Consider the following 26487-nt stretch of genomic DNA (forward strand, 5'->3'; position numbering starts at 1 on the left):
TCCCATTCACTCTGTTATTAGCAATTTTGGATCAGTTTCACAGCCCCTTGAAAACTTTACCTAAATTATTAACTTCAATCAAAGGAATGCAGACAATCAGACCTTAAAGAAAATTAATGTCAGCTTCCCCAACATTTGAAAATAACACCCAAAGATATGTGTCCCAACATTCTATGGTTCCTACAGAAATTTTACCTTGGAAAAAGCTGATTTAAAAGAGCAGTGAACAGTTTTACTACATCCACACGTGCCATATAAAGTTGATTGTGGTACTTTGTCTGGACTCAACAGGGCATTACGTGAAATATCAAGACCCCAGTTCTCAATTCTTCATTATTTGCTTCTTGTACGGAAGATTACAAAGCTGCAAATCTCCCGGCGTCATGCTCTGCACCCTTTGTAGCTACTCTGCATAAGAATAAATCAGTTCTTCTAAAATTTCTGTGTGTGAGTGTTGTGCACGGTGCAGCAGCAGAGCCTGTCCTCTCTGGCTGATGGAGCAGGTTGGTGGGCTCAGAAGTTCCAAGCTGCTCAGGGCAGTCACTACTTCATGGAGCCCCTCAAAGCACCTGGCCTGGGGTGCACCACGGAGTTTGGCTTCCCTAACCATGAATCTGAGAGCCAGCAATAACCAGATTTTCCAAGGGATGAAGCACTGTAGATTTTCCACACAACAGCCTGGCAATGAAACAGCAAATCCACCTTGGACATGAAGATAAACTCTGTTTGGAGCATTTTCTGCCTGTTGTGTAGCTCATGTGAAGAAATGATGTGTAGCCAAAACCTGGCACCAGCCTTCCACTGGATATGTGTATTTGTAAAAATTGTGAAGAAGCCAAAAGAAAATACCAAAAACCTTCCAGAAGAACCTTACCCATGGTGATGTGGGTACAGAAATCTGAGAAGCTCTGCAGAGAAGCAAGCAGATCATGAGAATGAGTCAAAACAAACCTGGGGAAGAAATCCTCGGGTGAGCTGCGCCAGTAAACAAGAAAAGACTGGGGCTCAGCAGCAGCAAGGACAGTGTTCAGAGACACTCAAAAGTTACTGCTTTTGCTCTGCTTTACTAAGGAAAAATCTGGAAATAGAGCACTGGACATCCATGGTCCAGCCAAGTGCTGTGCTCCCTGTGGGGGTGGGATATTTCTGACTGAAGAAGCGGACCTGACTACCTCAGCTTGGGACATGGAGAACATATTGCACACACACATAGAAGAGATTTACCATATCCATTCACAGACGGTTCTTCCCCACACAGATGGTGTTTATCACCTGAATTTGCTTCAGAATTTTTTCCTGGGGAATTATTGAGTAATCAACTTATCTCTCACATAATCCCTTCCTTATTATCTAAGGCAAAAGCTGCTGGATCTAATAGGAGACCTGCACACAAAGGGCAAATAATGTTCATTACAACTGAGCAGAAGTAATTCTTTCTTTAAATCTCAGATGCTGCACTCCACAATGGCATTTCTTTTTAATCTAACGCCACACCAAAATCTGATCAGATAAAGAGAAGTGAAATTGGCCCGGTGTTGAATTTTAGAGAATTAAGAAACCACAACTCCCCTGATAAAACAGATTTCACAAGAAAGAAACCTCCATAGCTTTGCCCATCCCAAATACCAAAATGAAAAACCTGAATATAATGAATATTCATGGTAGAGGAAGGAATAATATGGTCTTATTGAACGCACTCAGGGAACAGGTATAAAGGAAGAAAATAATAAAACAATATGAAGTCTGGATTATATTTAGTTGAAGTTTTACATGCAATTTAAAATCAGATTGGATAGCTCTGGATGAGATGTGCTAACATGTGATAACATCATAATATGCTGCATGGGATATTTTTCTGAAGAGTTTTCTCAAGCCATGAGCAGTGAGGGAGCAAAGGGAAGCTCAGCGTAGCTTATCCAGATCAACATCTCTCTTCAAGACTGACAATGAGATTTTTAACAAAACCATTAGTCATTTGATTGAAGGCAATTTGACCAAAATTGATTCCCCCTCATCCAAAGGAATTAATTTCAAACACTGCAGGGTGTTTTCATGTAACATGAAAGGGCTCCTTTTGTGCTGCATGAGATTCAGACCCCACAGATCTGCTGCTCCACAGCTCCCATCTGTGCACGGAAAATCCTTGACAGTCAGTTGTCCAGATATTTAATGTTTCAGAGAAATAGTTCATTACAGGGCTCTGGCACCTTTTCTATAACCATGTAGCAACAAACACATGCCACCCAAGTTATTAATTACTCTGCTTTCAGGAAAACGTAAGAAAAGAGCTGCAGAAGGAAAGAAAGACATATGGGGTCATATTTTTCTATATGTGATTCTAATTCCAGTGGTGCACTGCTTTCTTATTTGCTTGAAAAACTGAAGCATCCTTAAGACATTTAGTTGAAGAGAATTTCCTCTGGTTTGTACTGCTTTGACTGCAAGGATGTGGTGGGTGGCCAAGGACAGCAGCAGTTGCCACAGGAACTGCCATAGAGAGAATCCAGTGTGTGGATCCATGTCCTAAATGGCACCATTTAGGACATGGAACAACTGAGTTTGTTCTCAGAAGGTGATGGCTGTGCTAAGATGCCCATTTCAGATCAGACTGGCTTTTAACTTGATGGCTGGGGAAGGTGTGGATTTGAGTCACTGTGGAGAGCCCTGAGAGTGAAGGGTAGGCTACTGACCCAGCTAGCTATTGTACAGAAGGCATCTGTCCCTGCCAAATCTGAAAAGAAAAAAAAGGTTTCCATTCCACTCTGTCTGGGTTCCACCTTTTAGATGTGCCATGACAATCCTCAGCAGCGTGGATCTCTCTGGGGAAATAAGCCCTGAGCTCAGAGTTCCTGGGTTAAAGATGAGGCAGGTCTCACTCATCAGCTATCTCAGGGCTGAGCTGTTCCTGAGCATAAGCAGATGCACAGTTGGGGAAAGTTAAAGTAAAAAGTTCAGGAAAGACAGGATGAGGGGGACCCTTCAGGAATGCAGATTTGCACTCAGGCACCTTTATTTCAGTTTTAAGCCACATTATGTGCACAGCTCCTTTTTGGGATCTGCCCTCCATGCCTACTTAGTTTCTGTCACCTTCTTGGGCTCTTTCACATTCTGGTTTCACAGAGGACAAAGGGCTTCAAGAGCATTTTTGATAAAACCTGCATAAAGATTTAATTGCCTTTTGAGATTACTTTCAATCTTTCCTTCTGTCCTCATTACAGAGTTTTAAATAATATAGAAAAATCTCTCTTTCCCCCATCAACAAATTACCAACATGGAAAGGCTGTTGTCATTGGCCATTCTTGAGATTAAATAAATGGAAGGAATGACCAAAAATCTTGTACTGTTTGGTAAAAAAAGATTACCAGAAAACAAGATCATTATTATTTATTTATTTATTATTGTTATTTAACCTTTCATTTTAGGATATTAGTGAACATTTAACTGCTTTTCACTAGGAAGAAATATCTGCTAACAGTTTTAGAATGGAGGACACCTCTTGTCAGTCCTTTGGAGCAATATATGTTTACTGGATCTATAGCTAACCTGGATAAGCAGAAAGGCAAGATGCATCACTGCACCACCATTGCAGAAAAAACAGTGGTTTGTAAGTAAAGTTTCACATTTGGGGTTTTCAGCTATTTTGCAATCAGGTATGGAAGTTATGGGATGTTACATTATAAGCAGAAGTGGTCAAGGTTTCTCAGCTACAGCAGAGCAAAAATGGGCTGAGAACATCTCCCTGGATTTTTCATCTTCTGGTTCCCTCTCAGTAATTTGTAAAGCAAAACTGATAACCTTTGGTTGACAATGTTGTTGCTGGGCTTCTAAGAGCTCACCCTCACAACAAGGGAATCCTTTCATTTTAAGCAATGGGCAAAAGGAGAAGTGCATTTCTAGAGGAGAATTAATTCAGGTTGTACAAACCCAGTCAAAGGGAACCCTTTGCAAGCTTTGAGGCCCAGGTAGCTTCATTAGCAATTCACAAACACGTGAAAGTGATGCAGACAGACAGACTTGGTAGGTAGTGTGAGCTGGTACAACCCTGGGAAAAAAATCAGACTTTGATAAAAAGAAATATGAAGTATTTTATAGAATATGAAATCCCTTTTGAAGTTTGTTAGAATGACTGGGCCCTCATTGAATGCAAAAGAGAAATTTGATGTGCAGTACCAATTCATACCCAAAAAATATTTCAGAAAAGTGGCACAAAAGATGAGAAGAAGCCAAAACATTTAACCTAAGGAATATCCTTCTTTGTTATAAATTATGATTGAGAAGGATTTGGGAGCCAAGTGGTTCAGGTTGCCCACAGTAACTTGTCAGTTTAGGACTCAAGATCTTGAAGGGATTGCATCCACCTCAGGATGATTAATCTCTTTTTTTCTCCACTGAAAATAGTCCAGTGTAACCCTGCATTTTAAATTACATAAAACTGGTAACAGATCAGATAGATTTTTTTCTGCAACTTGTCAGAATGAAGTGTATATCTAAGTTCAGAAGAGAAGAAAAGGGAAGAAGAAGAAGAAGGATGTGGGGAGCAAGGTCTATAAAGGCACTTTAATCCCTTGAGGAAAAACCCTATGGACTGTCATAGAAAATAAAAGCCAACAAATAGAAATCCAGCATCATTCCACAGAGTTTAAGGAAACCATATCCCTGCCCTTTAGAATTCACTGAACAGGACAACCTGGAGAAAATCACATTAGCCTTGAAAGAGCAACGATTCTTCATCTGAGGTATTTTTACTTGTGTAATATTTCAGTGTCTCACACTTGTAATTATCTGAACTTCACGTCTTTGAGGTACAGCAATCCTCTTACCTCCTTCCACAGATGAAAGAACTGAGAGATGGTGCAGGGCTCTGGCTTAGGAGCAGGAGGGATCAGCAGTAGCACAGCACCTGGACTTTCTACAGCTGCCCTCAGGGCTGCAGCTTCTCCCCTGCAAGAAAGGTTTGTCTGCTCATGGAGCAGCCACCAAATCTCTGCTGGACAACACAGGCCACGTAGCTCTGCAGCTGCTACAAACAACTGAGGTTTCTCTGAACCCCTGTTCAGTGAGGAAAGGAATCAACTAGGTGGGGAAGAGTGGCTAGGGATGCTCTCAGTCACTCCCTGAAGGACCCAGGGCAGGTAGGAAACAGGGTCTGGATTTTACCCAGCTATTTTCCTCACTGCTATAGCACCCTGTATCTCTTAAGATCACATTTTTATTTTAATCAAGCAGTGTTCATCTTTTCCACCTGTACCATCACCCTTCATAATGACAGCTTCATGACTGGAGTCCTGATCACCCTAGAAAGAATAGTACTTACCTTTGTAGAGAAGAATGGTGCAAAATTACTTATGTTGCTGGTGAAAACAATAAAATGACAAATAATAGAAGAATTAAATGATGAGGTCTGTCCACATATTCCAGACACAAGACCAGTGGCCTTTCTAGTTTTACATTTCTTGGTTTTTTTATGAAAGTTTGCAGACTTCATAAGAGATTAGAATAAGCCCTTGGTACTTTTGAGATCAACTTCCTATTGACAACTAGCCCTTAGCCAAGAAGGACAAGCTTCACTAGGAAAACAGTACACATTTAATCTCAAAATTCCACATATGGACCACAGGGGGAAAAAAAACCCAAAACAAAACCATCCTCAGGACTGCAGTCTTATGCTTTCTACAATGTCCACGAGCTACAAACTGAGGCACAGCAAAAGGGGCTTGCTAGGAAAAGTTCTGCTACCCAGTACAATGTAGGGAAAGTCAAATTATTCACAGCAGAGTAACACCTGGAGCAAAACAATGCAGTTCTACTGGTCAGGTTTATGACTTGAGAGGAGCCAAGTCCCTCTTCCCCCACTGCTACACCAAGCACTGCTGACAGTACAAGGCTGTCTCCCTGTGGTTTGGGTTCACATATGACTCTGACACTAAGTTACACATCCATCCACATCCCAAGAGGCCAAAGATCACACCACTAGCCAGCAGAACTCCAACCCCTATTGCACATACCTATGATGTAACTAGAAGATTCTCAGTCAGGATGCCAGAGTCACATAAACATTGGCAGTGCTGCTGTTTTTGCAATCCACGGTGGCAGAAGGATTGCTGCTGGTTTACAGCACACAGCCACTGACACGCTTCTCTTGGCTCCCTGCCAGCGTGCTGTCCTGAGATCCCCTCTCACAGTCAGGCTTTTTTGGACTTTGACACAAACAAACTGTGGTACAGACCTGTCCCCTGACAGTCCCCAGGTCCCTTGTTCCAGGTAATCACACTGTCACTGGTGGAAGGTGTGAGGCTGAGGAAGTCACATGAACCCTGAATCACAAAGGATGAAGACAAAGGGGCAGGAGACAGGTCAGGTAGGAGACATGCTTGTCGATAGGAAAAAAGTCTGTATTTCACCCTGTGTTTAAAAGTAATTGTACTTAAAACTTGGAGGCCAAATCCTTCCACTGAACATGTACCTCTGAGTAATTCTGAGCAGCTCAGAAAGGGAAGAGTTATCTTAACTCCAAGGTAATTAAAAACCCAACTTTTACAGCATCTGACTAATAGGATTGCAACCTTCCAGCAAGCCTGAAGGAGCTGTGGGCTTATCAGGAATGCCAGCTCTTATGTCATCATTAACTAATGACACCCACCTGGAGATGAAAGTAAAAATTTGCACATGTAATATCTGCTTCTTCTTGTGTTTCCCTAATAGACTTAGAAAACAGAAACTTGTAACAGGGCCCGACCCTGCATTCATAGAAAAATCCTATGAATGCCAGTGTGATTGAGGGCATACGAAGAATGCAAACCTGGGAAATGTGTATGTGAGAATTTCACACTTTGAGTTCTAAAATCAAAAAGCTGCATTAAAGTATTACTGTGCTATAAGTGCAGGTGGTCCTGAAGGCTTTTAGAAATACCAACACACTTGGTCTTCAATCTCATGGTAATCACATTGTTGATTGTGTCTGTGGATGTGTTTAACCCTTAATATGGAGTTTTCCATGTAATATTTACCTTCTTCCTTTACCTCCCATGAAAACCTATGAATAGATAAACATTTTGATAAAATGTATGTTGCAAATATTGTGTAAATAGCCATGCAGACAAGTTGGCAAAAGCATGCAGGCAAAAATGCACAACACCTCCAGGACCTTGTGACAGTCAGGTGTAAATCCCTGCTGTTTCACTTCTGTGCAGGGAACAGCCAAGGTTTATACAAGAAGTTTTTACAAATTTGGACTCCAGCCTGAAAACTTTGCAGAGCAATAATTGATAACTAAAAGAATCAGAGCCTTGAATTAAACATGAGTGTGTTTGAATTCTGCATTGGTATAGGCACCTTGTTTGCCTGTGCAGGTGCATAAAGCTATGCAGCCAAAATAAGGGTGCTGCTACTTTCCTTATCCTTGCAGCTAATAATTTCTGTATAGCTAAGGCATGGCTGGAAATGCAGACTTCATGTAGCCAAAAAGCCAAGGAAAGGCTTGCTCAATTGTCCCTGAATTCTGAAGAAGTGTACCGAAGCTTTTCAGTAGCCCTTTGCTGTCAGATAAGCCAGATAAATAATTTTCTGGTTAAATTAGAAAATGTGGTTCAACTACACCAGTTTTGTTACACAGGTAATGAACGAGTTATTTTGCAGCACATATGCATTAAGTGGGATTATTTGGAGAAGAACTTCTGATTTATTTCAGAGGGAATTTTAAGGTAATTTTCTCTTGTGGGGAGACTTCGACCTGAACAATTTGTCTTCCTCTCCATGGCCAAACACTTCTCTCTAGCTACTTCCCCATTTGAATTCTCCTAAATTCACTATTCACTGGATGGCTTTTTTTTTTTTTTCTCCTCAAGATCAACAGGGAGAAAAAAAAACCTCTCTCAGGCTTACTTATTTCTGCATCTGTCCTGCTCTTCATTGCTGGTAAAAGAGATAAACATGAAACCATGTTCACCTATTTATTCCCTGGCAAAACGAGTCTGCAGTATTTCTGTCTCCTGAGTTGTCAGCCCTTCAGGGTGGGGATGGCTTTCATTTGTATTTTCCAGCACTGAACTCCTTGTCAGGACACTGAGCAGAAGAATTAAACAACAGGGGCAAACATTCATTACATCTAAAGAGAGGACGTTAGTTTCTGATGCTATTTTTGAGTGCTGCTTCCATGTAAAGAATGTGGGGCCAGGCTCTTGGCTGGAATTCAGTCCAAAAACATCCTTGTGATCAGCACCATCTGAGAATCTATCTGGAATTCTCAGTGCAGGAGTTGAGGGATCATTAATCTCCCTTTTTCCCTTTAAATTTCAGGAAAGAAAGTAAAGAAGAGTCTCCTGGTGTGACGCCTTGCACATCAACCCAGGTACATGAGATCTGTCCCACCTTTGCTGGATTCTTGTGCAGACAAGCTCTGGTGCCTACAAAAGTGTCCAGGAATCAGGAGCAGCACTGAATCCAGGCTGGAGCTGCCTGAGGCAGGGCTGGACAGAGTCTGTCGTGCCTGGGGCAGGTGCTGGCAGCCCCAGGCCAGGGAGGAATGGTAACAAGACCTGGCCCAACCTGCTCAGAGTTAGGGGTTCCAGCTTCACCTCTGCTTCCCAGCCAGGGAGAGTGAGAAAAGCAAAGGCTTCCTTCACAGGATTTATGGAAACTTTTCATGGAGAAATACTGGCATGCTCTTTAATCCTTTAATGAGAGATTAGATTTGGGCTGGGCTACGACAGTCAGAATTCTGGAAGAGTTTTGCCGATCAGTGGGATTTAGACTGGCCAGTGGGATTTAGAAGATATGCTGAGAAAGAAAAACATTCTCATTCATCACATTCCCTTGTGCAATTCCATACACTCAGAGACAGGAGCAGACTGTTTTTCCACTGTGAAACCTGACTGGACCTTCCTGAGATTGTAGGGAAGGTCTGAGTGTAGCTGGATACTCTCCAATTCTGGTGAAATCAGTGTGAGGGCTGGGGCTGCCATACTGTTTTGATGTAGGAACAACAGGAAACCGTCTGAGAGAAAACTAAAAAAAAAAAAAAAGGTTTGTTTTCAGGGGTACAGTTCAGAGGAAAAAATTAAGCCCTGTGTTGGTCAGTCAGTTCTCCCTGACAGCTGACTGTCTGCAGCTCATGTAAGGTGTGTGTGATGGTGGGAAGCAAGAGGAGGAAGCTGGGGTTGGCCAGGCTGCAGTTAGGATTGGTGTTGCACAGCAATGCCCATAAGAAATAACATAACAACATTTATTATGTACTGCACAAGGGGTGGGAGCAGTCAGGTAAGGTGAATGTGTGAAAAATCAGGCTCGTTTGAACTTTGGTTCCTCTCAGTGTTTTCTTGGTTTATGTCAGGTTAAAACCACTACAGAAATCTCTTAATAAACACATCAGTGAAAGAGGGGTCAGTCTTCTCATCCTTCACATACTCTTCCAGCCTGTGGTCACACTGGCACTTTCAGTCTGTGATGGACAGTGACTCTGCAAGCATTTGGGGGCAGTTAGATGCCTTTACTTACCTTCTGACTAAGCCAAGAGGTATCCCCACATCACAGATTTGTTTTCATCACAAAAACACAAGGAAATGAGCAGTCATAACTCAATTATGCTCCAGAGTGAACTCAAGGCACTGCAGTGAACTCAGAGGAGGTAATTCAAAGGGAAATGGGGAAACTGCCAGAGATCTGGCAGAGATAAACTTAAACAAAAGAATATGATAAACTTAAACAAAAGAATATATTCTTTAAGACTTAACTGAAATGAATTTGCTTCTCAAAGCTAAGTTCCTAGGCTCAGTTCCTGCTCCCCATCACCCTATGAAAAGGCAGCACTGAGAGATGAGCTTCCAGCAGCTGCAGTTCAAGGTGTGTTTATTTGGTGGCAGTACTGGATTAGCAGATTTAGTCTTCTCACCACTGAGTCCTCCCTCACACCACTCATCTGCCGTGCTGGGACAAATGTTTGCACCTCTGTAGAGAAAGTGGATCAGGGAACTGATGTGGTTGAAAAACAGCAGAAGGTCCCCCCACACTCCCAAGGTTACTTTTCAGGGGGTCCCTTCCCCAGGCTGCCAAAAGAGTGCAAAGGACGGGGGAGGGAACCCCTGGGGTCTTCAGGTGCACCTGCAGAAAGCTTAACACATGTGTGAAACCTGACAGACACTCCTGCTCACAGCTTTGCACTGCCCAAATGGATGTGCAAACTTCCATCAGACACCGGTGGGGCTACAGGGACCCCTCTGGCACCTCTTTTGAATCCAAACAGACACTGGAAGAACTGGGGTAATACAAATATACCCTGAGCACTTTATCATTCCAGGGTGGAAATGACCTCTGCTGCCTGGCCTCAGAAGCAGAGCAGCAGGGCACCAGGTTTGTCACCAAAAAGGGTCAATCAAACAACACAGATTAAAGCAGAACAAAGCAGTTCCTTTCAAGTGAAGGCTTCCTCCCAAAAGATCTTTCCCCTTTTCTTTAAATTATGCATGCAGATCACCGTGCAGAAAAGCACCTAACAGCTTTTCTCTGTGCTGAAAATGCAGCTTTTGAGCAGCTGAAAGTCCACAAGTGACCTGAAAAAAGAAAGTATTTCTCTTTCCCAAGCCAGGAGAAGGGACAACCCGTGACTGGTGCTTATGCAAGCACCTGTTGGGCTACAGAACCCCAGAGCTGCTGTAGCCAGAGGACTGGAAAAGCTTCCTTTGCCTTCTCAGGGCCTGTGCTGGCTGTGAGCACAACGTGAGAACGAGAAAGGTGGTGTGTTTCTGAAGGGATTTATTTTGGCCCATCCTGCCCAGCTTTTCCTTGCTGTCAGCAGGAAGTCAGGATTACAGCTGATCCCCACTGCTGGCTGGGCTGAGGTGGATGACAGAGCCCCGAGGCTACGAGGGGAGAAGGCTGCTCTACATCTCCTGCGTATTACCCTCATCCCTAGTAAAGGGCATGGACAAATTAGCCAACTTTAAGGGTTATTCTAATTTATAGCAGCGAAGAATGTGCCTCTGGGAGCCATTATACCAGGCAAGGGTAATTGGAGAGCTAACACCCTTTAGCTAGATGTCCTTCCCCGAACACTCTGTGCATGAAAACTGCTGAGAAGGAGCCAAGTGGCACCAGTTCAGATAAAATCCTTGTTGGGCACCGCTGTACTACATTCCTCAGCTAAAAGGTGCTGGCCCTGCCCCTTGCACATCCAATGTGGGTCTGTCGATCACCTGAGCCTCTCCCCTGGCACAGAGTCCCTTCTCCTGGAGAACCAAGCTCCGCACACAACCAGCCTGGCCCCTGCACTTCCCACAGCCCCTCCTGCTCCCTGTGCTCGCAGCTGCTGACTTAGGCTCTCGTGTTTCAGCTCAAGCACCTCTTCTCCTGTTTTGCAATGGTCTCAGCCCCACGGAGGATAAATTGACCAGGGCACATCACCCCATCTACCCACTCCATTCCCAGGATGAATGTGCAGTAAAAGTGTGCAGAAGGGATTATACAGCGCATGCAGAGCTCTTCCAGGACATTGTGGTGGCAGCTGATCGCTGTTTGAAAGGCAGATGCTTGCTCACTCAGCCACACCTTTGCTGCAGGTACTATTGCAACAACTGGCAATTTTGGCTCTCCCTGTAAACCTGATGCCTGACTAAGTATGTGCCAGTATCTATTTTTTAACCACAGCCAGCTCAGTGGCCAGCCAATTGAGTATCTGGTGCTCAAAGGAATGCAGCAGAATACAGTCCATCACACAGAGGTAAAAGCTATGACATGAAATCAGCTGACTTGGATCATTTTTCACAACTATAGGCATTTCCATGCATCTGTTTTAAGAACCACAAAGACCAGGTTATGCTATGAATATGGCAGCTTAAATCTAAAGTAAATTTCACTGGAATTGATTTCCACTGATACCAGACAGAAGAAGGTAAGCATTAGGCTCTTATTCCAGATTTATAACAGAAGAACTAACAGCAGAATGTACAATTTTATTCCAGTAATAGCTAATGATGAAATAAAGCAAAAATGAATTTTGACAAGCAGCTGGTTTGATAAAATTTATAGGCATAGTATCAGATTCTCTGCCTCTTGCAATTTACATAGTCATGCAGACCACCACTAAGTGACTTTATTACTCCAAGCCATGGGTCTCTCCTACCCAACATGATAAAGGTAAAAATAATTGTATATGCATGAGAAGTACGGAACCAGGTTCAGTAGAATTACATTGCATCTTTCCTTGTGGAAATTTATGTCCATGAAAAGTTCTTATGTTTCAGTCATGACAGTGTCTAAAAACGAAAGCTCTCAGAGCTACTCTGGAAAAACAGAATATTAAAAAGGGGCATTTTGGAAAAATAATTTAACCACAATTATTTTTGGGGGTATAAAGATGTATCTTCAGCTTCTGTAAACTGATCTTAACCCAAAGAGCAGTTGAGAATGCTGAAGTGTGGCAGAAAACAGGACTGGTAACTCACTGCTCTCTTTACCTTAGGCTATTTGTTATGCCACTAGCATAAGGGATAATTTGGCTTCTAATATTCCTGATGAGAACCTTGAAGAGAGATTCTGAGAAAGCATGAGCTTATGCCACTGGTAAAACTCTGGCACAGGAGAAAGAGGTGAGCATGATTCCTGGGGAAAGCAGAGCTTTGTGCTCTCCTTTCTAGAACGTGTGCCAGGAGAAGCAGAGGAAATGAAGAGTGGACTGGTCACTTCAGACCAGGCAGTGTGAACAGCAAGAGGGATCAAGAAGCTGGCTCAGACACCACAGCCAGGTGTACACCTGACAGGGGGGCTTCAAGTACTAGAGCATTTTGTAATCAGTGTTTATTCTGACTAGACAGGACAGGTGACTTGTCAGGAATAGGGAAGGATAAGCACTGAGAAGGTTTGCAACAGGCACACAACATAAAGCAGCACAACGATGCTTTTTCCACTACACCACCTATTTCATAACACTACAGCTACCCTAATTTAACCAATAGTTGGATTACAAAGAAAAATATTAGCAGAAAACCATATGAAAAGCACAGGTTGCTGCAAGACAAGATGGAGCAGAACACAGAGAATATTAGCTAGTCTGTGACTCATCTTGCACACCTTCACTAACTCCAAGGCAGTTTATTCCCCTTTATTGTGGAGAGACACTTTGCACTTACCATAGAATTGAAATCCAAACGTAGGACTTAACATAAGCCAGATGAAACACTGCAGATTTACATACAGCTTTCCCATGGAGATAAGCCTTCAAGAGTCCACTGAAATACAAATTTAGCTTTTATCCCCTTATTAATTCTAGGAGCCTTTTTTTGCTTGTAATTGATGAAGATAACACTCTTCCATAATGTGATAAATATATTGCAGCAAATTGCATTAGACACGTGTATGACGTATACCTAAAACACAAAAGGACATAAATTAGAAGGCAGAAATTAAGCCAGTATTTAGTTATAACTAGAAAAGTACAATAACCTTATGATCTTTAATTAGTGGCTGTGAAGTCTCAGCCTAGAGTCCCCAGTCCTGGGACATGCCTCTCCTTAATTTCTCTGAATGTCTAAATTGCCTGCTTGTTACAACAGCACTCATGGTTTAGGTCACTAACCCATGTGTGACCATGTGTGACCATGACCATGTGAGGGGAAATGGCCAGAATGACAGAGTGGCCACACTGCAGGGAATGGCTGGAGCCTGGTATCCATGCACAGAGCTGTGCAGTGACAGGACACTGAATTATACTGCCACGAAAGTTTAATTTTCTTCAGCTTGTACCAAACACCACCCAGAGGCACAGAGCACAATGGCTTCTTGAGGGCCACTCTGATATTAAGTAAAGGAAGGGGAATGCAGGGAAGTGAGTTTGATGTTCAAAGAGATAACAGGAAAAAAAAAAAAAAGCAGCACATCTTCCTGTATGTTATACTTTTCTTGATTCAGAATGCGATAGTCTGTCCTTCCCCTGCATCACCTGTGCCAAGGTGTTCTTCATCCAGCCATGGAATATGCATATGAAGGTGAATTTTCAGATGGATAGGTAGAGGCAGCATAAGGCTCCTTTTCCCTCTTGGAATGGACTGGAATGTGGCAGTTTATTCTTCTAATACAGGCACCACTTATTCTGCTAAAAGCAACAAGAAAAATTCAGTTAAAAAACTCAGTTCCCTCAGGAAAGCGATTGAGATTATTTCATCAGATAAATTCTGGAAAGCTGTTATTCCAGACTACGAAAAACTACAACCTGAGCAAAAAAAAACCCTCTTAAATAGTGGGCCAGCTGTCCACAGCATAACCATTTTACATACCCAAGAAATTAAAAGCACAATTTGAACCAGTCATCACTGAATTAGTTTATAATACAAACAAACAGGCTTCACCTTAGAGTTAAGCAGGTGTTGATTAAAGCAGAACTTGATTAAAACTCACTCTGATCTCTGCTAAGGGAAAGAAGCTGAGCTGCCTGAAACATGCACCTCCCAGCCACATTGCAGACACAGCCTTCACCTGCAGTCCTGTGTTCAGAGGCATTGTGAAGACAAAGTCTCTCATGAAAACAAAACCACAGCTCTCCTGACAGCTAGATGAAATACCAAACAGAGCAGAAAACAAAACAAAGCTACCACTCTGCCAGCTTTTTCAGAAGTTTTCTCTTGCTCCTGCCATGCAGAGCTCGCACACTGAGGCGGGCGCTAAGGCGTGCAGCCGCCCGCTGCTGAGCCTGGATTCAAGCCATAAATTGTAGCTTAAATGCTCTGAATAGTTCTGTGACCAGTGGAGTCTGAACTTTTTGTTACAGAAATCTTCTGAGTACCTGATTTGGCTGTGGAGTACTGGAATCAGGACCTAGGCAGCCAAGTGAAGGCAATTGTGCCTCTTAGGTGTGATTATATTGAGGGAAAAGGCACCCAAACAGGGCAGGTGCTTCCTCTGCAGCAGACCAGACATCATGCTGGAACTGCCACAGTGTGCCAGATCTGGAAGCTGAGGCTAAAACTATTCCCAGGTCTTCTGGACTCTTAAATGAGCTCTTAACAAGCTTGTCTAGGGGGAAGAGACATCACCACTACTTGAGCTGGCCATCCTGCCACCCATCAGCTCACACCGGCCACAGTCACTTCACAGAGTGTGTGAGCCAGTGTGTGAGCCCAAACTCACACATCAGGAGCCGTGTGACACCCCACACCATGGCCCTGACAGCACCAAGGCTGGTAGCCCTGGCCATGTCCTTCAGTCCTGCCCTGCATACTCTGACACGGCTCTGGATATCCCAGTCAGACATCCCCTGGTGTAAATTTTGGCAGCAACAGAATCATGGGTATGACACAAAAATCAGCAATGGAAAAAACATCAGACAAAAGCTGGGGAAGGTTTTGTTGGAGTTTATTTAATAAAAGGAGAAGCTGGTTATCACAAGGAATAAAATATCATGTGAATAAAAAGAACTCGTTTCAGCTGTCTGCTTAAACTTTTCTGTGCACCTTTTCCTCTGTAAAAATCTTGAAATACACCTGCCTCCATTTACAATGCGCCGATGTTGCAGTTTACATCCAGTCCTCCGAGGCACTTGGATGTTACTGGGTATTGCCAGGCAACTACAGCTCTCGGTGACATAAAAGAAATTGGGGATCTTCAGCAGAAGATAATTAGTATCTCCATGGATGCTCTGAGAACCCGATTCAAAGAGAGATGTGTGACTTTTCTCTACTTACACACCTGTATCCCTTGGAAGAGTGACGTGTAAGTGTCTGATAACTTTCCTGGTAAAAGCATTAACATTTTTTTTGTCATCAAGCCCTTTCTGACACAAGCTGCGAGTCAAACAGAATTTCAAGAGTGAAAGCAAAGAATCCATACAAAGCTCTGTCTTTAGCCTGAAACAGCAATGAGCTCATGTCCTGATAAAAGGCTAAACACTGAGCAGAGCTAGCAAGATCAGAGGATTTCCTCACAACACAGTCTCAGCCAGCTTCTATATTTTGCTTCGTTTCATACTGCAATAAAAACATCCACTAAGCAGGAACAGCACAACCTGCCTCGGTGTCAGGCACCAGCCCACCTTCCTGCCAGCTGGCAGGGAAACTCGTGAGGTGGCCAGGGACCTGCCCTGCTTGCCTGTTAGGTGGGTCCCAGCTGCCTGGGAGGGTACAAGTCAAGCCACAGGGCCACTCTAGCCAGCAGCAAATGCCAGGCACTCTTTTCACTCATACACGCCGAGATAATTTGAGTCACCACCCTCCCAGACATGCCAGCCGTAAAAAAACCCCACCAAGCCAGGTTTTCTGACAAGGCAGGGATGTTACACATGGTTTCAACATCAGAGGGGCATTGGCCAGGGGAAAAGGGTTCCCTGGCAATGAGGTGGGAAGGGAGCACAGCAGCATTGGGTTAAAAGGAGGACAGAAAAGTGTGCCTGTGCCTCAGGGGGCACCTCTTTCCTATTTGTAGCTAAGTCAGGAGATCCTTCCCACAAAGGGTGTTTGAGCTCTTTTCCTCATGCAAGCAAGCCAGGACAGGTCTGGCATGAGTGGGATGAATGTTTTCGGGGCCACACCTATCTCACAGAAACTTGTGTGGAAGCCAGCTCTGGCAAGTGCCAATAAAACCACAATCAGTGGCAGCCTTCATACTAAATGTGTCCAGGCTGACTTTCCTTTCAAAATAATACAGGATGAGGCTGCAAGGTGTGTAAGCAAGTCTGTTTTTCACAGGACAGTTGAGAGCACAGGCCCACCTTCTGTTGCAGTGGCTGAAACGTGGGGCAGCCCTGCACAGGGAGAAACTCCCTGATGGGCAGGGTACAGCCCTGGGGATTTCCAAACATCCCCTCCCCAAAAAGACAGCATTTGGGAGAAGCAGTGAAAGGGAGGGTGCACACCCTGTGTGCTGTGCATCCGTCTCTTTTCCTCGCTAGTGACTGAAACTAGTGGCAGAGTCCTATCCCTGATACCATCTCAGGACTTCAGACTGGAAATGGCTGTTGCAAAACACTGTGGTTCCACTGTTTACTCTGTAGAAGCTACAAGTTCCATCTTGGCCACCAAAATGAGATCTACTATTTACCTAGGTCTTTAGGGAAATTAAACGTCCATCACAGCACCAGCACCAGATAGTTTAAAACAGAATCCAAACCTGAAAGTCCTCCTAAGCCTGGATTATGAAAATATGCAAAAGCAACATCAATATCCCCAGAGAGATACAGCTGTGTAGTCAAAGGAGGAATTTGGCCAAATTCTGGGCTTCCACAGATCTGTCAATATTTATTTGTTGTGACCTGCACGCTCATGACTCTAAGCACAGCTGAAATTGTTCACTAAACATGTCCAAAATCAATTGACCTTGACTCCAGTCCTGGGTGAGAGTTAAGCAACCTACATATTTTGAACTTGAGGGTTTAGTCAGGATTAAATCCTATGGAAAAGAATCCAAATGTAATATGATAATAAAAAGTTGGTTTTCCAATTTTGTTTTAGAAAATTATCAATAGGTTTCCCTCCAAACCAGCAAACTTTGCCACTGAGCAAAGGCCAGGCATTAAAATTAAATCCAGAGGAGTAATTTTTTTCATGAAATTATAAGCAATGGGAAACAAACTATTTTAAATCAAGTGCAAGTGCAGCCTTAAATAGGACTTTCACTATCAACTAGGGCTTTAATGAATGCATTTTAAGACTAATGACTTTGATTCTTATTCCAGAGACTTTAAGGTGAATTGCCACTCTAATGTAAAATAATCCCATGTAAACCAAATTATAAGTAAACTTGCATGGAGAGCAAAATGACCTGTTTGAAATTCTTCTCAGTATTTCTCATTTGCTATTTATTCACTTCCTTCTAATTTTACATCAGGCAGAGAGCAAGATCCCTTCATTGCACAAGGGAAAATCTCAATACCTGTTAAGCTGATTTGATGCTACTTTGCCTGCATCCTTTGCTATGCCAAGGAACCTGGCACTGAGGGCTTCAGAGAGGTCCATGGGCAGAAGTGTTGGATGCATTCTGCAAAAGCATTTCCTGAATCACTGGCTAGCCTGTGAAAACCCCCACAGGTTTTCCTTGGTCAAAGTGCCACCAGTGCTGCATTTCTACACTGTACCACTTTACTGGGCAGTAGTGTTTTTCAAACACAGCCTAACAGGGAGCAAAGCCACATGCTCAGAGCTCAGGGGGAGCTGAGCCCTGCTCCTCTGTGGGCTCTGGGAGGAGCTGGAGGCTGTGGCTGACCCAGCCTGCCTGGATGCTGAACTGCTGCGCCACAGAGAGAATCCTAATTTGTTCTAACAGGATGGGCGTACGCCAGGCCGTGTCCCCAGCCAGTGTAAATCACAGGAGCCCTCCTGAAATCAATGCAATTATGCCAATTTTCATAGATTCATTGATTTTCAAGTCAGGAGGGAGCATTGTGATTTACATGTTGGCTATAGCTGTGATCTATGTTGTAAATGAGGATTTATACTGGCTGGGAGGATCTAGCCCTTCAATGCATTTCAGGAAGTCTCATCTTTTAGTCAGATAAATTCTATGGAGCAGCTGCTTTGCTGCAGAAGATTTTTAGCTCTGCAGGATAACAGCAGAGCCCTGCAGATTCACATGTCCTGGGAAGGGCCACTTACACACTGATGAGAGACAGAGAAGGACAAAAAACAAACAGCACAAAGTACTGCCTGGAGCAGAGGATTGGGTCAGGGAACAGCAAAGGTGGTTGAGCAAGGAGGGAATGACATGGAAAGCATCTGGATGTGCTGTTCCAAATACCTCTGGCAGCTAAATGAGGGCAGGCACAGAAAGCAAGGAAGCACTTTTCAGAATCAATACCAAGTTTTTCCTTCCTCTTGCACCAGCTCAGCAGGGAACCTGCAGGCTGGGTGAGATTTTGAGATCTCTCCCTGCTCCTTTCAATTCCTGGCTGTTTCCCTGGACACCTTGCTGCTTGCCTGGCCTCCCTCAGCCCCTGAGCCTGCTGCAGACAGCCTTGCCTGCAAGGGAAAAAGACACTCCAGTAGACCCATGAGTACACTGCTTGTCTCACAGGAGGATTTGCACTCATCATTTAGGAAGGTTACAGGTAATAGTTAGTAGGTTAGTAGCATTTGCCCCATTTTTCTCTATTTACCCTTTCCTATCAGACAGGGTAGATATTTGAAGGCTAAGGTATCAGTCACTGAGATTTGAACTTGTGTTTTGCAGTTCCCTTCACCATGACAGCTATAAATCCCTTTCTCTCCCATTGCCAAAGCATCCCCACTTGCTGCTTAGTGAGACAACACAGATCTGGGGAAAAGGACCTGGCATGGCAGTGAGCTCTGCCCAGCAGCCTGACAACACCCAGGGACTGGCAGTGATATCCTGAAGCCCAGGATTAGCACAGGAGGGAAAATGAGGTGGCCTTAAGGAACCTCTCAGAAGCTCCATCATTCTTCAAAGAAAGAAGAGAATTAAAAGCGATGGGTCCAGTCCAATGCTCCAGGTGACTGGCATTGGTTAGAAAGTCACTGAGAGAACATGTCAAAGCAATGAATCCAGAGCTAGTCAAGTAAGTTGTGGTCATTTTGTTTCATCTCACAGAACAAAAGAGGGCTGGCTTGAACTGAGCAGTCCATCTGCACTGCCCAGAAGATGTTTATGTCATAAAGCCTTCATAGGGAGAAAGGGCTCAGTCTACTTGCAGTCAGCTGAAAGGCATCTGAGAGCTGGTCAGCTCTTTCACTATGGCAATCCCTTTACTTAATCCTGACCCATCCATCTCAAACTAGTGTGAGACAAAAATTCTGTAGGCTTAGGTAGGGCTGAACAGTTTTGAGGACTTGGTGAGAGAAAAGGTTCGTGTATTTAATTCATGGACCAGACTGTGGGCTGAGGCAAGTAAGCCTGGCTTTGGGGGATGCTTGTTGAGAACTGGAAATTTCTGGGGACTTCTCAGATACATTAAGGCTTCATTTTTGGGGTGTTGTAACTGGATCTGGAATTTTCTGTGCTTTATTTCAATGGCTGCAGTTACTCAAGTAGGCACAGACTAACTTAACTTAAGCATTCCTACAAGCTGAGATAAAACAGCTCTCCATTTCTATACAGCAAATACAGAAAGTTGTCTAAAATTTCTCAAGCCATACAAAATACATCAAATCTTGTACATACAAAATACATCAAATGCCATTAAATCTTGCCCACAAATGCAGCAGCTGGAGAACAAGGGCTGCTCTCTCCCTTATTTCCTAACCCAGCCCTAACTCCGGTCCAGAGCATACAAAACTTCTCTGGAATGGCACCAAGAGTATGAACACGAAGTGCTTCTCTTTCCATGATTAATTCAATTCACAATGCTTGAGGAAGAGTCTATAAACACACACATGCACACACAGCAGCAGTCTGACAAATTATGCAAAGCGTTTGCTTCATTTTTAGTTTTGCAATCAACGCTCAATTTGATTAGCGGCTGGCTGACACTCACCTGGGAAAATTTTCAAAGCTGACTTTTGCTGCTGTGAATGCTCGTTTCAGTCATTCTCCACCAATGCAGCAGCAACCTCCCAAAGCCCCATTGGGGGAGGGAAAACATGAGGCTGGGAAAGGCATTGCTCATCTTGCTTTTCTGGTTTACATGTCCACTGAATCCCACTCGATTTCTCTGCCAGGCTGGCTTGGACACAAGGGGAAGAGAGGGGACAATAAACACTCACCCCCTGTGCACACACGAGCCCTCTTGGGAAAAACATCTCTGTCTCTGGAATCTCCTTTGTTCTTCCCTTAATTGCAGACTGATGCTGCGAGATTTCGAAGCAGGACACAAGAACTGCTATTCACAAATAGTTATTTCCTAAAAAGTGTTGGTTTCTGATGGCTGTTCAATCCCTCCCACCTTCACTGTTCAGAATTACATTTAAAATGCCAACCCAAAACACAAGACAATGGTGCAGAGAATCCAAAGAGAAGCATTGCAAACTTGGAAAACAGCACGTGCACAACACACTGGCCTAACTTGGAGGAAGGAGACAGTGCTGAAAGAGTGAGAAATGTAATTTGGGACTTTCTGGACAGCTCCTTCTTCTGTGGAACACATTTCCACAGGGATTGTGACTTTACTCCATGGTGGAACTGAGATTGACACCACCAGGATATGAGATAAAGTACTCCTAAAGACAGTATGGAAAGTAGAAAAAAAATTGAATTACTTTAAGATGTATTAGGAAGACAAGTATTATTCAGGGATTGGTTGCTACTGCTTGATCACTCTAAGTCCTCTGAATCAAAACCTGAGCTCAGAACAGGGACTGATCCAAAATAAAACCACCTGAGCCTCAGAAGATTTTGCTTTGCACTCAAAATGGAGGGGAAAATTAATTCTCAGAAGCAAGAGATGACACAAAAATCTGCATGCCTGTTTTTGGGTGTAGGGTGGGTGGGTGGGGAACATCAGTCTTTTTAAAGCAAACTCACTTCAAAACAGAACAAAAAATAAAATATTATTGTTTCTGCAGAACCAGAAATTCTGCACTTCTGCAACACTGAAGCAGTACAAACATGGAATATATAGACAGAAATATATAAATACACTAGTAAATGTTGCAATAGAAGAATCCAGATCTAAATGAGGAAATTAGAATAAAATGTTTTGACTTGCAATAAATGAAACAATTTGACATTACCATAGTGAAATGAGAAAGTCAAAGGACAATTGTTTCTCATTTTCTTATTTTAAATTTTGATACATTTCAAAAAAGAAATTGCTTTTTGGCAAAAACACTTTTACAAAGAGAAGACCACTCCACTGATTCTTTTTGTTCAATCTGCTCTGCTAAAAGCTTCCCACAAAAGTGCCCTGTGGGGCAAATCTTTGCATTCTTCTGCACCTGAACACTTCTCTGGAATCTGCTCCTTGCCTTGAATTCTTAGTCTGCTTTGTAGCTCCAAATTTTCCCTGCTCATCTGTTCCAAGTCAGAGAGGAGCCCCACACAACTGAAGTCATCAGCCTGCCATGGATTATGGTAGATCTCATATATTCTAATCTAAAACTTCAGCTCTGGCAGCTAAAACTGAAGCAAGTGCTTATTTTTTATCCCTGGAATCATGGAAGGTCTGTCAGTGAAACACTGGTTCCAATCTCAGCTCCCCTGGATGGCTCTGTGCTCTTTCCTGTCGTTAAAATAGATGTAAATAAGTAGCTATAAGTACTCCTCTGACATGGTTTTCACTACTTGACTATCCACAGCACTGAAGATGAAAAATCAAAGGAGATTATGTGGAAATAAACAAGGGAAGCTGTGTCAGGCCACAGGCAGAGCTGGTACAGCTCAGTGTAAACCCAGGATGCTCCAAGGGCCACCTGAGATGTTCTGGGCTTTGTAAAGGCTCGAGTGGAGACCAATCCTGAATGATCAGGAACTGTAAGAAGTATTTGGTGTTCTCCCTTGTCAGAGGACAGAAGAGCTGTTCTCCTGACTGTCTGAAGGAGACACTGCAGCTGCAGTGGGCTGCAGCCGCTTCTGCTGACGGAAGGTCCCAACACATTTTTCACAAAGTGTGCACGTGCCCCAGCCAAATCTCCACTGAGAAAATCCTTCCAGTCTACCTAATTCCTTCTTGCAGCTTCCACAGAAGACATCATTTTTCACTGTCTCTCCACAACTGTGGTGTAGCATCATTCTGTGCTTCCAAACACCGGACATGTCATCTCTGTGATGGATGAAAGGATTCACACCAATTATTATGTGGCCTCCAGAACTAAAGGCTAACTCTGAAATTGTAAAGCACAATCTAATTTCCTGGGAATTTGTGTAAAAATTAATGCATTCTGAAGCTGAATTCTGAAAGCAAGTGGAGCTTTGACTTCTCAGAGTGACTCATACCCACATTTCTGCTTCTTCCACTGAACATTGCAAAGCTCCCCTGGTTTGAAGCACTCAGTCTCTGCTGGCCTACAGTGGCCTTTTACTCCTCTGGCACCTGTCAGCTGACAACACAAAGTGCCATGGTCAGTTTTATGTGACCTGAAGAAGAAACCTTTTCCTGTCTCCTCCATCCAACTGCCTGGGTGTGCTATGAAGCACAGACAGCAGCAGCACAAAGTGGGCACTACAGCTCTGCAGCTTCGGTGTTTGCTGACACTGACCAGGCTCCTGCCCTTCTGCACTCCTTTTTTAATTCTCCTTTTAGGATCAGGCTGGCCCTTACTCACAGGTCCCTGAGAAGGGGAAGGGCTAAAGGAAAAAGAAAGAAAAGGAGAAAAAGAACTGATTATTGGGTATAGAAGTGAACTAAAGGGAAGGAATGTGAGGATCACAGGATCAGATGCCTTGAGAGAGAGCTGGATGGAAGGGACATCAAGCAGAGCACCCTTGTTAGCACCATCACACCATGATGGCATTTGAGATGCTAGAGGTTGTTCTTCCCAGCAATGTGAGAGGATGACAACACAGGCAGATCTCCCACAGCTTTTGGGATTTACTACCAAAATTCCCACACTGGAAAGGAATTGACATGGAATTTCCCTCAACATTTTCAGCTCATTATGGTCCCTGAAGCTACATATGAAAGCTTTACCCTGAAAACTGAAGGAAGCATGTGGATCCAAAAGCTGGAGCTGTAAGAAGCACAGCAATTGTTGAAGAACTTGTAATACAAAATGCACCTGGCAATGCTAGCAACATTCCAGGTGCTGGTTAGTCTTTGTGCTGCTTGGCATATAGGGTGAGAAGGACCTAAAGGGCAGAGGTTTTCAAGCTGAAGTAGGGCTAGAAATCACGGTTGCTTTAATAGTTGTTCCCCTGCTTTCTCAAGATGGTTTTAGAAAGAAATGCATGTACCACACAATCTCAAAATCTAAATTGAAAGAGCTTTGTGACCTTCTTTTCATTTTCCTTTTCCTTTCTTTTCAGGTGTACAGTACATGCAGCACTGAATTTTGCATTAATGTATATAGTGTGAAATTGGTTACTTGAATATAGTGTAAACAAGAGTAGGATTTGACCAGCAGATAGATTTGCAAAATCTATCATTTTTATGTAAATTGTTGTAAAGTTACCTTTGTACAGAGTACTGCATTTTGACACAGTATCCTTTGTCTAGTGCAGAAAAACCCAACAAACAATGTGATGGACAGCATATACTTTTTCAAACTATTGCTGACAAGCTCTTCATTTGGAATAGCATACAGCTTTAGGCTGTACTACATGTTATATAGAAATAATCAGTAACATTACTTTTTTAAAAATTGAATCCATCTTTTATCACACAAACCCATTAACAAAGATGTTTTGTGTGTGTGTGCATGTGTGTGTGCCTGCGAATTTCCCTTGAAAAAAACACTCCAAACTGATCAAATAAATCATGACAACAGTAAATTTTTGGATTAAGACTCAAGCTTTTGTCAGAGCTCTCCCTCTAAAAACTGTAAGGTTGGCTTTCCTTTGCTCATTCCATGTTTATACTACTGCAGGTTTGTTACTTCACTGAAGACACTGCCAATGGACACCAGAAAACATGAGGCTGAAATCAAGCCCAAAGGCTATGCCATTAAAACACTGACATAACCCACGTGGCAGGAGTGAAAACATGCATAGGAAGGTGGCCAAAACTGGGGATTTGTAGTCAGACCAGCTGACCTTTAGATTTTCACCAAGCAGCAGAGAAACCATGCTGTAGCAGTAGCAATGTCTGCAGAGTTAACTCTGAATGAACGGCAGACAGGAGGTCACCAAGAGTGGTCTAACATGACTGGCCAGCTGTGCCCAGGCATATACAAACAGCAGGTTGCCTTCCAGATTAATAAATTAAATGAATCAATAAATTTGTCTGAATTTTTCCAAGATCCCAAATATATGATGTTACCCATATTTCTGAAGGAGATCCTGCATTTCTTGGGGACCATCATTGCCATGCAGACAATAACATAGCACCTGGTGGGTTCAGCAGATCTGGAACTGCAGTGGAGCAAATGCACAGGTACCTGCTGAAGGGACCTGCATAAAATCATCCTGCAAGCCTGGCAAAAGCCACTGCTCCTCCATGACATTTTTCACCAGACCTTAGCAAAAGGTCTGGAGGTCCCAAGCTCTGGGCTGGCCTCCAGTTTTATGAGGACTACGCACTGCATTTTTTCTGCTTATGCAGGATGCTTTTATAAGCATTTTTCTTTTTCCTCCTTCAAATGAATCATGTCCTTCTTTAAACACTACAAAAGAAATAAAAGAAAATGCAGGAAAACACACAAGTTTCTGCATAATGTGTATAAGAAATGAGTGTTTATCACCGCATGAATGCCTAATTAGACCAGACATGCAGCTCAACATCAAAATAGCAAAACCATGGGTTAAAGCATGCAGCATTCTGTGGTTAGCACTGAAAAGATACAGACAAGGATGTGGAACAAAAAGTCTCTGAAGTAAGAACCATTAGGCAGGCAAGTAAAAAATCCTGCAGAGATGAAGGCGTGTCTTAGCTGGGCAGACACTCTAATCTCTCAGCTGCAGTCCTTCTTGTTCTCCACCCATTCCCAGTGGGGCAGCGTCACCCAGTCCTGCCCTCAGAGGGATGCAGGCCTCCAAGCTGAACAGACATCTGCCTGCCTTGGGACTGAATTGAGTGTGTGGGCATCAGGTGTACTCAGGCAGAGCTGGTGGGATAACTGCTGACCTGGTTTGTAGCTCAGACCTGGCTTCACACCAATGTGGTTGCTCTGCTTCCAGCCCCAGCTGGCCTGTGCTGGTTAGTGTGGAGCTTGGGAGAAGGAGCCCTGTGAGCGCCAGCACTTGTCCATACACCTACAAGGACAGGCTGCTCTGCACTCTGTGTTCATTTGGTTTTGGGTAGAATTTAGAGCAGCACATGGCAAAACACTCACAAAACCTGTCCTCACTGACCATGGGTTTGGATTTTATGTGTCCTGTGACTTATTCTTCCAAGCAATTAGAACAAGAGCTTCTGTCCAAGTCCAGATATCAGATTAACCTTAAAAGCATTAACTGAGAAAGCATGAGGGTAACAGAGATCTCATGGTGTAGTAGAGAGTCTTACTGTGTGAGAAGATGACTTACAACAATTGGTGCATCATGCTACTTATAGGAAGGCCTCACCTGGAAAAAACGTCCACGATTTTCTGTCTCCTGGATGTCCTATTCCTAATGGTCTCTATTCAAGCTCCACTGCTTTTTGAGCACTCCACCAACAGACACAAGCTGATGAGGAAGATTTAAGAATGGGCCCAACTATCCCTGCCACGTCCTTAGTATTTTCTCCAAAACCTTCCCTTCTTATCTGCCTTGAATTTCAGGTGCCCATTTTTTCTGTCCAGGAAAAAAAAACATTCAACAGTACCTTCTTGCAATAAAGTCCCCTTCTTTTGTGCAAAAACTTTCTCTTTCTTCCACATCCTGCTCTCTACCATTCACTTCAAACTCAGTTGATCCCTTCAAAACTCAGCTGATCCCTTCCTGAGCTTCTGGAGTATCTCTCATCCCAGATGCAACTGCAGTTCATTCCTCTCTCATGATGCCTGGGGATCTGACTCATCATTTTTGTGATTGCTTCTTTGCATCAAA

The 26487-nt window shown here is 43.4% G+C and overlaps 1 long non-coding RNA gene across 4 annotated transcripts; it reads right to left on the reverse strand.

The window, feature by feature from the left end:
• Nucleotides 1-3416: 3416 nt before the first annotated feature.
• Nucleotides 3417-26487, reverse strand: LOC107202624. Of its 4 annotated transcripts, none has more exons than XR_004495957.1 (5): nt 26264-26487; nt 20402-20586; nt 13928-14080; nt 13119-13355; nt 3417-4941 (listed from the first exon to the last, which is right to left on the reverse strand). It is a non-coding gene; the product is annotated as an uncharacterized LOC107202624 (long non-coding RNA). The 4 variants fall into 4 exon arrangements; XR_004495955.1 differs by lacking the exon at nt 3417-4941 and adding an exon at nt 7764-9003; XR_001520780.2 differs by lacking the exon at nt 3417-4941 and having other exon boundaries at nt 11923-13355.

The sequence above is a fragment of the Parus major genome, chromosome 1, assembly GCF_001522545.3.
Source record: "Parus major isolate Abel chromosome 1, Parus_major1.1, whole genome shotgun sequence".
Lineage (NCBI taxonomy): Eukaryota > Metazoa > Chordata > Aves > Passeriformes > Paridae > Parus > Parus major.